The sequence below is a fragment of the Neomonachus schauinslandi genome, chromosome 11 (genome assembly GCF_002201575.2).
Source record: "Neomonachus schauinslandi chromosome 11, ASM220157v2, whole genome shotgun sequence".
NCBI lineage: Eukaryota > Metazoa > Chordata > Mammalia > Carnivora > Phocidae > Neomonachus > Neomonachus schauinslandi.
Genome location: NC_058413.1, coordinates 96,896,688 through 96,908,991, shown reverse-complemented (window position 1 = coordinate 96,908,991; position 12,304 = coordinate 96,896,688). Strand labels below are relative to the sequence as shown.

Below are 12,304 nucleotides of genomic sequence, written 5' to 3'. Positions count from 1 at the left end.
TCCCCATGAGACAGATGGAGAAACTGAGGCCAGGGAAGTTAAGTAACTTGCCCAAAGTCCTGGAGCTGGAAAGTAGCAGAGCCTGAATTTAAACCCAAGCAAACTGGCTCCAGAGTCCTTGCTCTGAACCACTCTCCTACCCTGCCACTCAGCGGTTTTGCGGCCCTGAACAAGTTACTCTACCTCGTGGAGCCTTTGCTTCTGAAACATAGAACGAGAATAATAATACGCATCTCAGGAGCCGTGAGGATGAGAAGAAATCGCTTTGGTGCCTGGGCCATTATGGCCGGTCTGCCCACACCCTTCCCTTCTGAAAAGGGCATCTCCTTTTGGAGGGGACAGGGATCCTCCCCCACTCCAATCCTATAGGTCTCCTGGTGAGGAGTGGGTCTGAGACTTCAGTGTTCCTCCAGGGGCTGTCCCGTCAAAGCTGCCAAGCTGTGAGGTGTGGGGATCAGGGAGGCTGTGGGGATGTCATCCAGCAGCCCACAGGAGAAGAGCTGGCGGGGAAAGAGGTGAGGGGAGAAGGGCCCGGGAGCGGGCCGGGGCTGGGGGTGCTCTGGCCCACCAGCCCCCTCACCAGCGCTGCCCGTCCCGCAGTTTGGCTCTGAATGGGGTACCTGCCTTGTCTAACCAAGATGGAGTTGGCTTTCTGCTGTTGGCCATGAAAAGAGCTGTCATGGGGCACCTGGGTGGCTCAGTCAGTTAAGCATCTGCCTCTGGCTCAGGTCATGACCTCAGGGTCCTGGGTTCAAGCCCCATGTAGGGCTCCCTGCTCAGTGGACAGGGAGTCTGCTTCTCCCTCTCCCTCTCCCTCTGCCCCTCCCTCTGCTTGTGCACCCTCTCTCTGTCTCTCAAATAAATAAATAAAATCTTTAAAAAAAATAAAAAAGAAAGAAAGAAAGGAGCTGTCATGTTAGGGCTGAGCTCTGTGCAGGGCTAAACAGGACTACTCTTTAAGCATCAACAGTTGATATTATGACTGTTATCACTCCCCAACTCCTTCCTCAGCTTCCCCTCCATGTTCTTCTACCTTCTCGTGGGAAATGGGGAAGAGAAAGAGAGAAGGAGCCCAAGCCGGGGGGCAAAGGGCCCTGGTCCCCTCCTCTCACTTCCTTGCCTTCTTCCTCCAGCCATCCACCAAACTCTGGAAGGCTCCAGCGTCCTCCTAACCGGCAGGGAGGGGCCTTGGCCCGCAGCAGAGCAGGGCTGGACAGGTTCGAAAGGCCCCCCAGAGCTGCTGCCTTGTTCTGCCCCAAGAAAAACGGCCACTGTCACCCAGGGCCTCAGCCAGGTGGCATGGGGAGAACAAGTCTCACTGAGGCAGACAGACCTGGTGACACTTCGTCCACAACGGGGCAGCCCCCAACTAGAGACACAGCAGCAAAATACACCAAGGGCCCGAGGCAGCAGAAGAGGAAGGAAGTCCCAGAGGAAGAGAAAGTGAACAGGGGATGCACCCAAAGGGAAGTATGGGACAGGCTAGCAGAGGAGAGACAAAGAAAGGGGCCGCACAATGAACCGAGGTCAGCCGGGGCCAGAGTCCCCACAGAGACCGAATGCGAGGCAGGGAAAAGGAAGGACACAGGTGGCAGAGCAGAGAGGCGGGGACTGCTGAGAGACAAGACAATCTGCTCTGGAGAAACCTCAAACAAGCCTCCAGGCCGCTGTCCTCCCTGTGAGGCCCTCGTGGGCCTCCACCCGTGCCTGCCTCCGTTGCCTCCACCCTAGCCCTGCATGCCCTAGTCACGCAGATGCTCCAAAGAGCAGAGAAAGGAAAATGCACTGGGCGGGCGGTGGGGGGGTGAGGAGGAAGGTCAACAGACCACTGCCGCTCCTGGGAGAACATCTGGAGCCCTGCATCCCCCCCCCCCAGCTGCAGGGTTGCTGCCCAGTGGAAGGCACATGCACTCCGCTGTCCAGGCAGCCCGCTGGACAGGGTGCAGGAGCCTGAGGCCCAGCCCCGATGCCCAGCCTTCTTCCAAACCCAAAGTCCTTCTGGGAGAAGCCACTGTCTCCATGAGAAGTCCCCTCGGTGTGTCCCCTGGGAGGGCCGGGCCCTGAGACTTGGCGGGGCCAGGCAGACTTCTGCAAAACCAGGGTACCATGCCTAGGGCAGCCCTAATCCTCCCGCCTCTTGGGTTTAGGGGGCGTTGGGACAAGATGGACCAGGACGGAGACTCTTCCACCCCAGATCTCCGAGTATACCTGTGGCTGCTGTGAGGGAAAGGGGGAGCAACTGTATTTGGTGCACCCCCTGACCCCCACCCTGCTCCTGATCCCTGCCCATGGTGGCCGAAGGCGCCGGGGGTGGCGACGGCGGTGTTGACGACGCTGACCATTTGTAAGACAGCCTACTTCCCAGACAACCTCCCAAGGCTAGCTCACAGTTCTGCCCCCTCCCGCCCAGCTGCCGCACCCTGGTCTCCGTCTGCAGCCCCCGCCCCCCCACAGCGGAGGCCGGGCGCCCTGCCGCTCTGCCCTGCCGATGGTCAGCGCATGCCTGCTGCAGCTGGGCAGTGTCCCAGGCCAGTTGGAGGGATCCTGTCCATCGGGGTTTGGGGAAGCCAACGGAACTACTGGCCCAACCCCCGGCAGCCTTTCAGGGGGGGCTGCCCAGCCGCAGATCCCTCTTTCTCTGATGAGGCTCGGAATTAGATCCGGGTATAGAACCGAAGACCACTCCTGCTCCAAAACAGATCCACACCCACAACTTTCTCCCAAGGGAAGATGTTTTAATTTCACCAAATGCTTCTTTTCAAAGGTAAATAACTTCTCATCCTAAGGGTCACGTCCATTGTCGCCTGAGTCTTTAAATCAGATTGCTTTCCACAGCTGCCATCTGCCTGCACGTAGGTGGAGCAAAGAAAGGTAACGTTGCAACAAGGGGTAACTTTGGAAGGAACGGCGCTATTATCCTTCCAGGAATCAAGCTAATAAACCTTTACTGACGGCCTACTTTTGCCCAGAAACCATCACTGAGGGTACTAGAATGACACAGTCCCCCTCCAGGAGCTTACGATCTAACCCAGTCCACAGGGTTTCCTCCCAGCCTCCCAGCCTCCACACTCTATCTGCGGCAGAGTCCAGGCCATGCTGACTCCTGCGATATCCCTCTGATCTGGACTTCTCTTCCGTTGCTCACTCCACTCCAGAACCTTCACTGCTGAGCCTCTGGTGGCTGCAGGAGCTTGCCTCATATGACAACAGCTGTCCCCACCTTCAACCCCCTCCTGCCCGTCCATCCCGGACAGACTGACGGCTGCCTGATTAATCTGCCTCACCGGTATTCTGATCACTTCCCTCTCAAACTCAAACACATTCATGGTGCCCCAGTATCTCATTCATTTTTTTAAAAATAGACTGTGGCACTCTAGGTCTATCCCTTTTCTCCTCTTCTAGTATCTTCTCCCAGACTTCCAGCTAAGACAGTCGACTCCAGTCTCCTGCCAAGGGTGCACTGATCTCCAGGCCTCTGTGTATTCTGTTCCCACCACTTGGAATGCCCTTCCCTGATGCGCAGCCAAGGTTGAGAAAGTTGTCTTTGTCTAACTACCACTGCAGCCTAGGGACAGAACTCTACACATCTTTCCCCAGACTTGGCGAGCACCTGTTGCCTGTTGTTAGCACAGATTTGGCACAGAGCACTTTCTGCTTTATGCTCTCTCCTTAACGAGGCTCCCCTGGCTGAAAAGTCTCCGTGCTGCCCCATGACTTGCAAGAGCTGAGGCAGTACAGCTGGCCAGTTTTGGGGGGAGGAGGGGGCGCTGAAAGAGGCCGAAAACCCGGTCCTGTCAACATCAACAGTGATGATTCACGCTGAGAGTACGTACCCTTGATGGTGACGTGGTGTGATGAAAATAGCATTTCACCTCCGTGATTTTCCTCCCCAAAACCCGTAAGCCCAGTCGAACCATGAGAAAACCATCAGACAAATCCAAGGCCGAGGGGTATCCTACAATATACATGACCCGTCCTCCTCAAACCCGTCAAGGTCATCAAAAACCAGGCTAGTCTGGGAAACTGTCACAGCCAAGAAGAGCCAGAGACAGAACGACTAAACATAATGTACTGTTCCAGATGGGATCCTGGAACAGAAAAGGGACACTGGGGAAAACTAAGGAAGTCTGAATAAAGTATGGACTCTAGTTAATAATAATGTATCAATTGTGGCAGACGTACCACACGAACATAAGATGTTAAAACCTGGGGAAACCAGGGGCGCCTGGGTGGCTCAGTTGGTTAAGCGTCTGCCTTCGGCTCAGGTCATGATCCCGGGGTCCTGGGATGGAGCCCCACATCGGGCTCCCTGATCAGCAGGGGGAACCTGCTTCTCCCTCTCCCTCTGCCTACTACTCCCCCTGCTTGTGCTCTCTCTCTCTGTCAAATAAATAAAATCTTTTTTAAAAAAAGAAAAAAAACTTGGGGAAACTGTGTGCAGGGGGGATTATGTTGGATCTCTGTGCACTATCTGCTCAATGTTTCTGCAAATGTATAATTGTTCGGCAACCCTAACCCTGTTCCAAAAAAATCAAATCTGTTAAAAAAATAATACAAAATTTTCAGTTCAGTTAAAAACAAAATAGCCCCCAGCCCCATCCCATCACTCGCACATCTGTTCACCTTCCTGGCAAGCAGCGTGGAGCCCTGTGCCCTGTTCATGGCATCTGATGCTCCCGTTAATAGGAGCTAGGCTTTTATGGTTCAGAACCACAGAGCCAAAACCCAGCAAAGGCTTTTAAAGCTGCATTTAAAACAAGTGCTTTGGGTCCAACCAGAGGTCACTGATGGATCTGTGGCCTCCAGAGGAAAAGGCAACCTGTTCCCTTGATTTGCATTTTAAGTGCCCCTCAAATAAACATTAAACATCAATTATTCTGTTTAATAACCTAGCTTGGAATGACTGGCCCCCTTACAAAGTTCCAAAGAGGGGCTGATGAACAGAGAGGACTCACAGCCTGAGACTGAGGAGAGAGTGGAGGATAGCGATGCTGGAGGAGGCCCGAGGGGCTCACAGCGGCTGCGACACGTTACTGAATTCCCTGCATTGCCCGCATGCGTAGCAGGGCACCTCGGCCCAGACCATCATGCTGACCCCTCCAAGGGTGGCCCCTTCCTACTGGGTCCCTCTCATTGCGTTGCAGGACCTAGGGCCTGGCAGGCCTCCCCGAGGGGCCCCATCTCTGGGTCTGCCCCACCACCCTCCTTCACTCATGGAGGAGGACGATGCCCCCACAGCTGGGAGGCTGGAGGCTCCACAGGTCCCCTGCCCCAAAGCACTTTCTCTAGAGCCCGGACCCAATCCAGCCTGGCTGCCCAGGGGGCGTGGGAGAGGCAAAGCTCCTCTGTTAGAGAGGAGCTATTATTTTAACCCAGAGGCACGTTACCTTTAACGTGGAGTTCCTTCTGGGAAGAGAAACATGGTCAAAGGAAGAAAAGAACCAACCATGAAAAAAAATAAGGCCCTTTCCTTAGAAAGGGACACACAGAGTTCACAAATCATGAACACAGGCCTGGTTTCTAAAAGGTTCTCTGGAAAGACCCCAAGCTGATCCACCAGTGGGGGCACAGTGCCCTCCGTCGCCCCACTGTCAGCACCAGCCATGAGTGTCCACGGCGCCACGCCAGCCCTCACCAGCCCGCAGAGGCAGGTGCGTGGGGCAGGGCGGTGTGGCCGGCTCCGCCACCAGCCAGTGACACAAGCCGTCCAAGTGAGTCAGGGAGCGGGGCTGCGGCCTGCTGACGGCAAGCACAGGGGCCCGGGCCCCGTCGCCCAGGGGAACTCCATCCAGTTCCGGGGAATCTGCACAGAAGCCCCGGGCCAGAGCCCCAGCGGGCTGGGCAGACGTGAGTGAGTCAGGCCAGCCAAGGGATCACCTCCTCCGCATGCCTGCTGACAAAGGCCCCTTCAAGAGAGGCTGGACAAGCAGTCCCAGAGGCAGAAACAGAAACTCGAAGCAGCTGCCAGGGCCGAAGGCGTGGGGCCAGGCCCACGTCACCCCACAGGCAGACCACAGGACCAGGCAGCTTGGCCAGCCCCCTTGCACGGCTCTACCCACCAGCCCAGCTCCGGGAAAGCACAGCTCTGGCCTGTGTGTTTGAGCCCACAGAGTGCTTTTCATGTATTCACATTGCCTTGGTTCACGGTGGCAGTGGCTTGGGGACAAACCCTGACCCACAGGCCTGCATACCTGGAAACTGGCCCTACCTCCAGATGGTGAAGGTGGGTGCAAATGCACGTAGGGAGGATTTACCCAACCTTGTTTGCCTCCACTGCAGGAAACACACTGTCCCCTGGCTCCTGCCACACGTCCTCCTTCCCCTGCTCCCCCTGAACCAAGGCCCCCACCCCTTCCCACGTGTGTCTCCCCCATCAGACTATGGACTCCTTGGGGAAAGAGGCACATTCTGGGCATCTCTGGAGCTCTAACACTTAGCACAAGAAATGTCAATGATGCAGGGAATGGTGTTCAGGATCATTATCCCTTGTAGTTATAAGCCAATCCAAGCTCAGAACAACCTGAGCATCTGCATAGGATTTTTAAGGAATTTAAAACCTCTCTTAGTGCCTCTCTCCCTTCCACTGCCTCATTTCTGCTCTCTGGGGCTCTGTCACCAAATGGAATGATGAAACACCTTCCTTCCACTGATGTCAGACCTTGAGCATCCTCCAGCCCTCGGATGGGGGCAAATTCTTGTTTTCTGGACTCTGCCAAAGGAACTGGGCACAGGGAGATGATACCTGGGCATAAAGGAGTGCATGCCCTCAGAGTGTGTGGTGTGCACCTGGGTGTGAGGGCCAGGCAGGGAGACAGCTCTGAGGGACAAGTGGGCTTTCCACACCTCCTAGTGGGTGAGGACTTTTTCCCATATGTTCAGTTCACACATGCTCACTGGACTTTCTCCATGTGTCCAGCACCATGCCGGGTACCGTGTGGGGAACAGACCTTGCCTTTGAAGAGGTCAGGAAGGTGGGGGGGAGAAGACACGTGTGGATGTCGCTAAAATGCACGCACGATGGGCCGCCCACTCTCGGGGAAGAATCATCAGGGAGTTCAGCAGGCCAGGGAGGAGGAAAGCATTTCTGTTTACTGGGAATTTGGAAAAAACTATTTGAAAGAATGAGCACTTGAGAGGAGCCTCGAAGGCTGATTTAATAATAGTTACTCCGTTCTCATAATAATAATGTCATTACTATCATCGTCATCGTAACAGCTAATATCTACTGTTCGCTAAACGGCAGGCACCATGCTCAGCACCTTACAGAGCTCGCCCTGATTATCCTCACGCCCACTGGACAGATAAGGAAACTGAGGCTTAGAAAGTCAAGAAAACTAGGAAGCGTCAGAACCCAGAGCAGAACCCAAGTCCGTGTGTCTCCCAAGGCCACCAGCCCCTGCTCCGCGGGGCCAGAGTCAGGGCTCATCCCGGGCAGGACCTGAGTGTAGGCAGATGGGAGGCAAATACAAGGCCAGGGATGACCATCTGGGGACGGTGCTGGGAGCATGGCTGCAGCGAGGTTACAAGAGCCTGAGCGCCGGCGCCCGGCACCTGTCCTCGTTAATGGGCAAGGGAGAGTCGAGGGACGTGTGACGCAGCTGGACCCCCTCCGCGGGATGACTGGGAAAGTGGATCAGGGCCGAAAGAGCGAGAGAAGGGGCCGTCACAATGGTCTGGGTGTTAGACTGCAGCTGGGCGAGGTGAGAGGGTGTGTGGGCAAGGGATGGAAGGTTAGGTATGTGTCAGAAAGGGAACGTGTGTGCACGTGTGAGCCCACGTGTGCATGAGTGCCAGGCCCTTCCTGCGGAGGAAGGTTGCAGAGCCGTCCCGATGGGAGGAAGGGACAGGGTAAAGCAACCGATCCAGCTGAGCGGTAGGGCTCTGGGAGTGGGGGACTGCCATTTCACAGCTCCGCTGGGCCCTGAGACGCCCACTCAGCCTAACGCATCCAAGGGACTCAGTGGCCATTTGTTAAAAGGAGGCCGTGAATTAATCTGGTCTCTTCGGAGCCTGGCTTTGGCCTCCGGTTGTGTGGGGGTCACTGTCATTCCAACTCCCTCCTGCTCGGCCCCCTCTGGCCCAAGTCAGATGTTCTAAGCAGCGGGAACAGCCACATTCCCATGGCCCAGCCTGGTCCCCAGGGCCCTAGCCCCCTTCCTGGACTTCATGCTCCCCCTTGCCCTGAATATCTTTGTAACAAACGTGTTCCTGTGTGGGCTCCAAGCTGACTTCATACTTCCCCAGGTCAAGGTCTTCCCTCCTCCCTCCTATTCCAGAGCAAAGAGGATACTGCCAAACTGGTTCCAGGCTTTTGTCTGGGCCAGAGATATTCTGCTGCTCATCAGGGACAGAGGGCCCCGTTCAGCTCCTCTGGCCACAGTTACCCGCTGGCCAAAGGCTCTCCCTCCCCGGGATTTCACAGACCCAAGACCAGTGGCCCTGGATCTCATCCTCACCAAGGCCAGCTCTTTGAACGCTCTTCCCAGCCTGTCTGCATCCTGGCAGAACAAAACAGGTAGACCAATGTCTAGGAGGGGCCAGCTCCCACAGCCAGAGGGAAGAAAGCCCAGTCTCAGCTTCTGGAGCACCTCCTGTCCGAACAGCTGGAAGGGGAGACTTTGTCCAAAGGAACCAGAGACCAGCCCCTTTCCTGCTCAGCTCAGCTGCAACCCCTGTATTATGAAATAATGAATACAACTGGGCACCTGGAGAGAAAAGGGCTCTCTTTCAAGACTGTATAATCTACAAAAAATTAGAGGAAGCAATGCTTTAGAAATCATGGAATCTAACCCCCTTATTGACAGATGTAGAAACAGGTCTAAAATTGTGGAGGCTTCCACCTGCTTGAAATCAATCTAAACCATTTCTGACTTCCCCGAAAAGCTCCGTTTGCGTCCAAAAGGATATCTGTGGAATGAATGCACTTGCCCTTGGGACAGAGCCAGGACTAGAACCTGGGTCTGTGCCTCCAGGCTCAGAGCCTTGTTACCACAGGCTCTCTGCCTCCAGGGACTGTGCCTGTCAAGACTGCTTTGCTTCCTCCAGGGCGCTCAGGCGCTGGGGTAGAGGTGGGTGGGTGATTTGTTAGACAGTGAGTCCTAGGGGCTGCCTGGCACAGTCTGCCCTCCAGATGGCAGCCAGCTAAGTCCAACAGGACTGGGGAGCCGGGGAGCGTGTGCTCTGATTTAGGGCAGATCCAGGTGGGCTGGCTCACCTAAGGCTGTGGGAAGCTTCCAGAGCCTAAGGAACAGCTCTTTGTCCCCTCCCTCTCCTTGCCACACCCTCCAAGTCAGTATCATGGAGCAGGCTCTTTGCTCACTAGGGTACCCACCTTGGGCATTTGGAAGGGACATCTCAGTCCCCAGAGGACTCCTGGCAAGAGAGAAAAGAAGACAAGAGACGTGGGATGGGAGTGCGTGTCACAAATCCCAGCTGAGCAGCCAGAAGGCCTTGGCCACCACTGGGTGCATGATCACTACGTGATGTCCTGAGTGGATGTTCCCTCAAGGCCCCTCTGGCTCTGAGAAATCTAGGATTCTCTTCTTCCTCACCCGAGTGTCCCCAGCGATTAACACCTGGTAGGTACTTAAAACAGTTCACTGAATGATTGAAATGGACCCTCCGTCAGTCCAAAGAGCCCAGAGGCCAGGAAGGCCATTCTTCCCTCTGTGTCTACCACTTGAACACCATAGAAGCCATGCGGTTCTGGAGAAGCCCTAGCAATGCAAGAGCCCTTTGCGAACCGGCTCCTTCTCCTAGGTGCACAGACATGGCCGGAGGAGCCACAGGAAGCAGGAAAATGTGCCTACAGGGGAGAGGGTGGCCGCTAGCCCAATGGGAGCAGACGGCCCAACTCGTACCGTCTTATTGCCTAGCTCCTCTCTTTCCCGCTCTTTCTGGCTTCCCTCTCCTCCCTGCCTTGTCTCCACTCCGTGTCCTCTCCCTGCCCTCTCCCACCCCCTTTGCTCTCTTGCTCAGCCACAACCCGTCCTCCCTCCTTTGTGGAGGCTCTGAGCCTTCTACTGGTCCCGGAGCTGCCGGATCCCGTTAGCCAGGAAGACTCGGGGGCTGAGAGGAGATGGCCAGCTGGGGCCAGGAGCCTCAAACTTTCTCGGGGTCAGGGCAGGGAGAAAGCAGCAGCCGAGGGACTGAATTTCTGATCTGTGCTCAGCCTCTTGAGTTGAGGACCTAGAAGAGGGACTCCTCTTTGAGGGAATCTGGAAGTGCATTTCTCTCTACCTTCCTCCACAGGGTTCCTGGGGAGATGTCTTCCTTCCGTCCCGCCTGAGCCTTCCCCGACATACACTCCCCGGCACAGAGTTAGATGAGGCAGAAAACTGCCCTCTCTCTTCCAGCTTGAGACCTATTTAGAAGTCCTGTGTGTGTGTGTGTGTGTGTGTGTGTGTGTGTCATGGTTGGTGTGTGTGAGAGCATACACAGAGGGATGGCGGGGTGGTGTGCATGGTACTGAGGGTGCTACGGTCCCCTGTGGTCTATGTACGGTGAATTTGGTGTGTTATTTGTGATATGATAGACATGTATGTGTAGCGTGTTGATGGAGTGTGTGGCACAAGAGAATGCGTGGTGTGTGTGTGTGTAATGGGGTATGCGCGTATAAGTGTTTGGAGTGTTAGGGGCACGTTTGTGACGTGTTGTGGGGAGGACTGGAGTGGGTACACGGCCACTCAGTCCCGTGTGGGAGCTAGCTGTCCAGGGTCTCCCAGCCAGAGAAGCCAGGGATAACCAGTATCCAGGCAACCATATTGGGGGGAGGGGAGGAGATATGGAGGTGAGGAATGGGCAGGAAAAGGAAGGGAGGCTGGGAATTGAAGAGCAGTTTCCATGGCAACTACCAGGGAGGTCACGTGCAAAAGGCTAAGTTGCAGAAACAGATACACACATCCACACATCCACAATCCGAGGGCGCTGGGCCCCCAGGGTGGGGGTCCTTGCATAGAGGACATGGGCTGCCCACTGATCCATCTCCAAACCGGGAAATTCGGGCCCAGCCGGAGGGCGCAACGCCCAGGAGACAAAGGAAGTGGAGACAGAAGCCACGGTCTTGGGCAGAAGGCTCAGCAGCCAGCCCCCCATGTCTGGGGGTTGGCGGCAAGGGCCTGACCAGGCCCGTTCTCCAGCTCAGCTGCTCCCACCCTCGGGTGCTTTCTCTAACAGCCCCACTTGTAAGAGCCAGAAGCAAGCGCCAGGAGCCGGGGCTGCTCTTCCAAGTGTCCATGGAAGCCCAGCAAGACACAATGGGGGAGGCTCTGCCAGGGGGGCTGGGCATGAGGAAAGGGGAGAATGGGGGATCAGGGAGGCCCCCTGGAAGAAAACAGGACTGGATAAACAAGAAGGAAAAAAACCCAAAAACAACCAATGCAGACATTCTCATGAATCCCATGCTCTGGAACCCCAGCCCTTCTTTACCTTCTCCCCATCCCCTTGCCCACCGCCCAGCCTCAGCTCCCATGCCCCCCAACACCAAACCAGCCGCCCCATTTTGTATTGCTGGTGTGTCTACACTCGCATCCAGCCACCTCCCCGTCTTCACATGCCCACGCTCAAGTGTCCACAGCCTCCCAGTAACAAAGGGGAAACTCCCGCTGGATACAGGGTGGGAGCTGCCCCTTCCCTTTCTCCAAAACACCGTAGCTCCGAGCTCCCGGCAGCGGCCGGCGCCCTGCCGGCCACCGGCTTCGCCCCTACCGCCGCGGCCGGCCTCCCCAAGGCGGCCGCGCTCCCCTTCCGACGCCACCTCCGCGTTTACAGCCCCCGGCGCGTTTCCGCCGCCCGGGCCGCCCCGGGCCCGCGAGGGCCGCTCACATCCACCGAAACAAACAAAACCCGGCAGCTCCTGGCGCCCGGCCTCGCGCCCTCCTCGGAAGAAGAGCCCAACTTTGCCTCCCGCGCCGCCGCCTACCTGCACAGCGCGGGCCCCTCGCAGACGATCCCCGGAGGACGCACGGAGTCCGAGGAGCCTGGGAGTGGCGGGGCTGGGGGCAGGGCGGTGGGCGAGGCTCTCGCGTGTTTCCCGCCTCCCCTCCTGCGCAGGGCTGGGGCGGGCGGGCGGGCGGCAGCGGCGCGGCCTGCGGGGGTGGGAGAGGGGGGCGGGGCTCGGCCGGGCCGGGCTCGGGGACGGGCCGCCGCCGTGTCACCGGCTGGCGTCGCGCGCGTAGCCCCTCTGCTCCCCGCTCCTGGGAGGGTGAGGGGGGCCGCGTCTCCGAGGGCGGGCCGGCTCCAGAAGCAACAGGAGACTGCCGCCGAGGGGGCGGGCCCGCGCCCGGGATTTGCCACCAGCCGCGGC

At 57.0% G+C, this 12,304-nt stretch overlaps 1 protein-coding gene across 2 annotated transcripts in view; it reads right to left on the bottom strand.

The window, feature by feature from the left end:
• The window catches only part of FXYD6 (FXYD domain containing ion transport regulator 6), a 30,989-nt gene extending 18,959 nt beyond the window's left edge, over positions 1–12,030 (bottom strand). For both annotated transcript variants that reach the window (XM_021696243.1, XM_044919879.1), the window contains exon 1: positions 11,921–12,030. The gene's annotated coding sequence lies outside the window, so the exon portion shown is untranslated. The remainder of the gene's footprint in view (positions 1–11,920) is intronic.
• Positions 12,031–12,304: the final 274 nt, after the last annotated feature.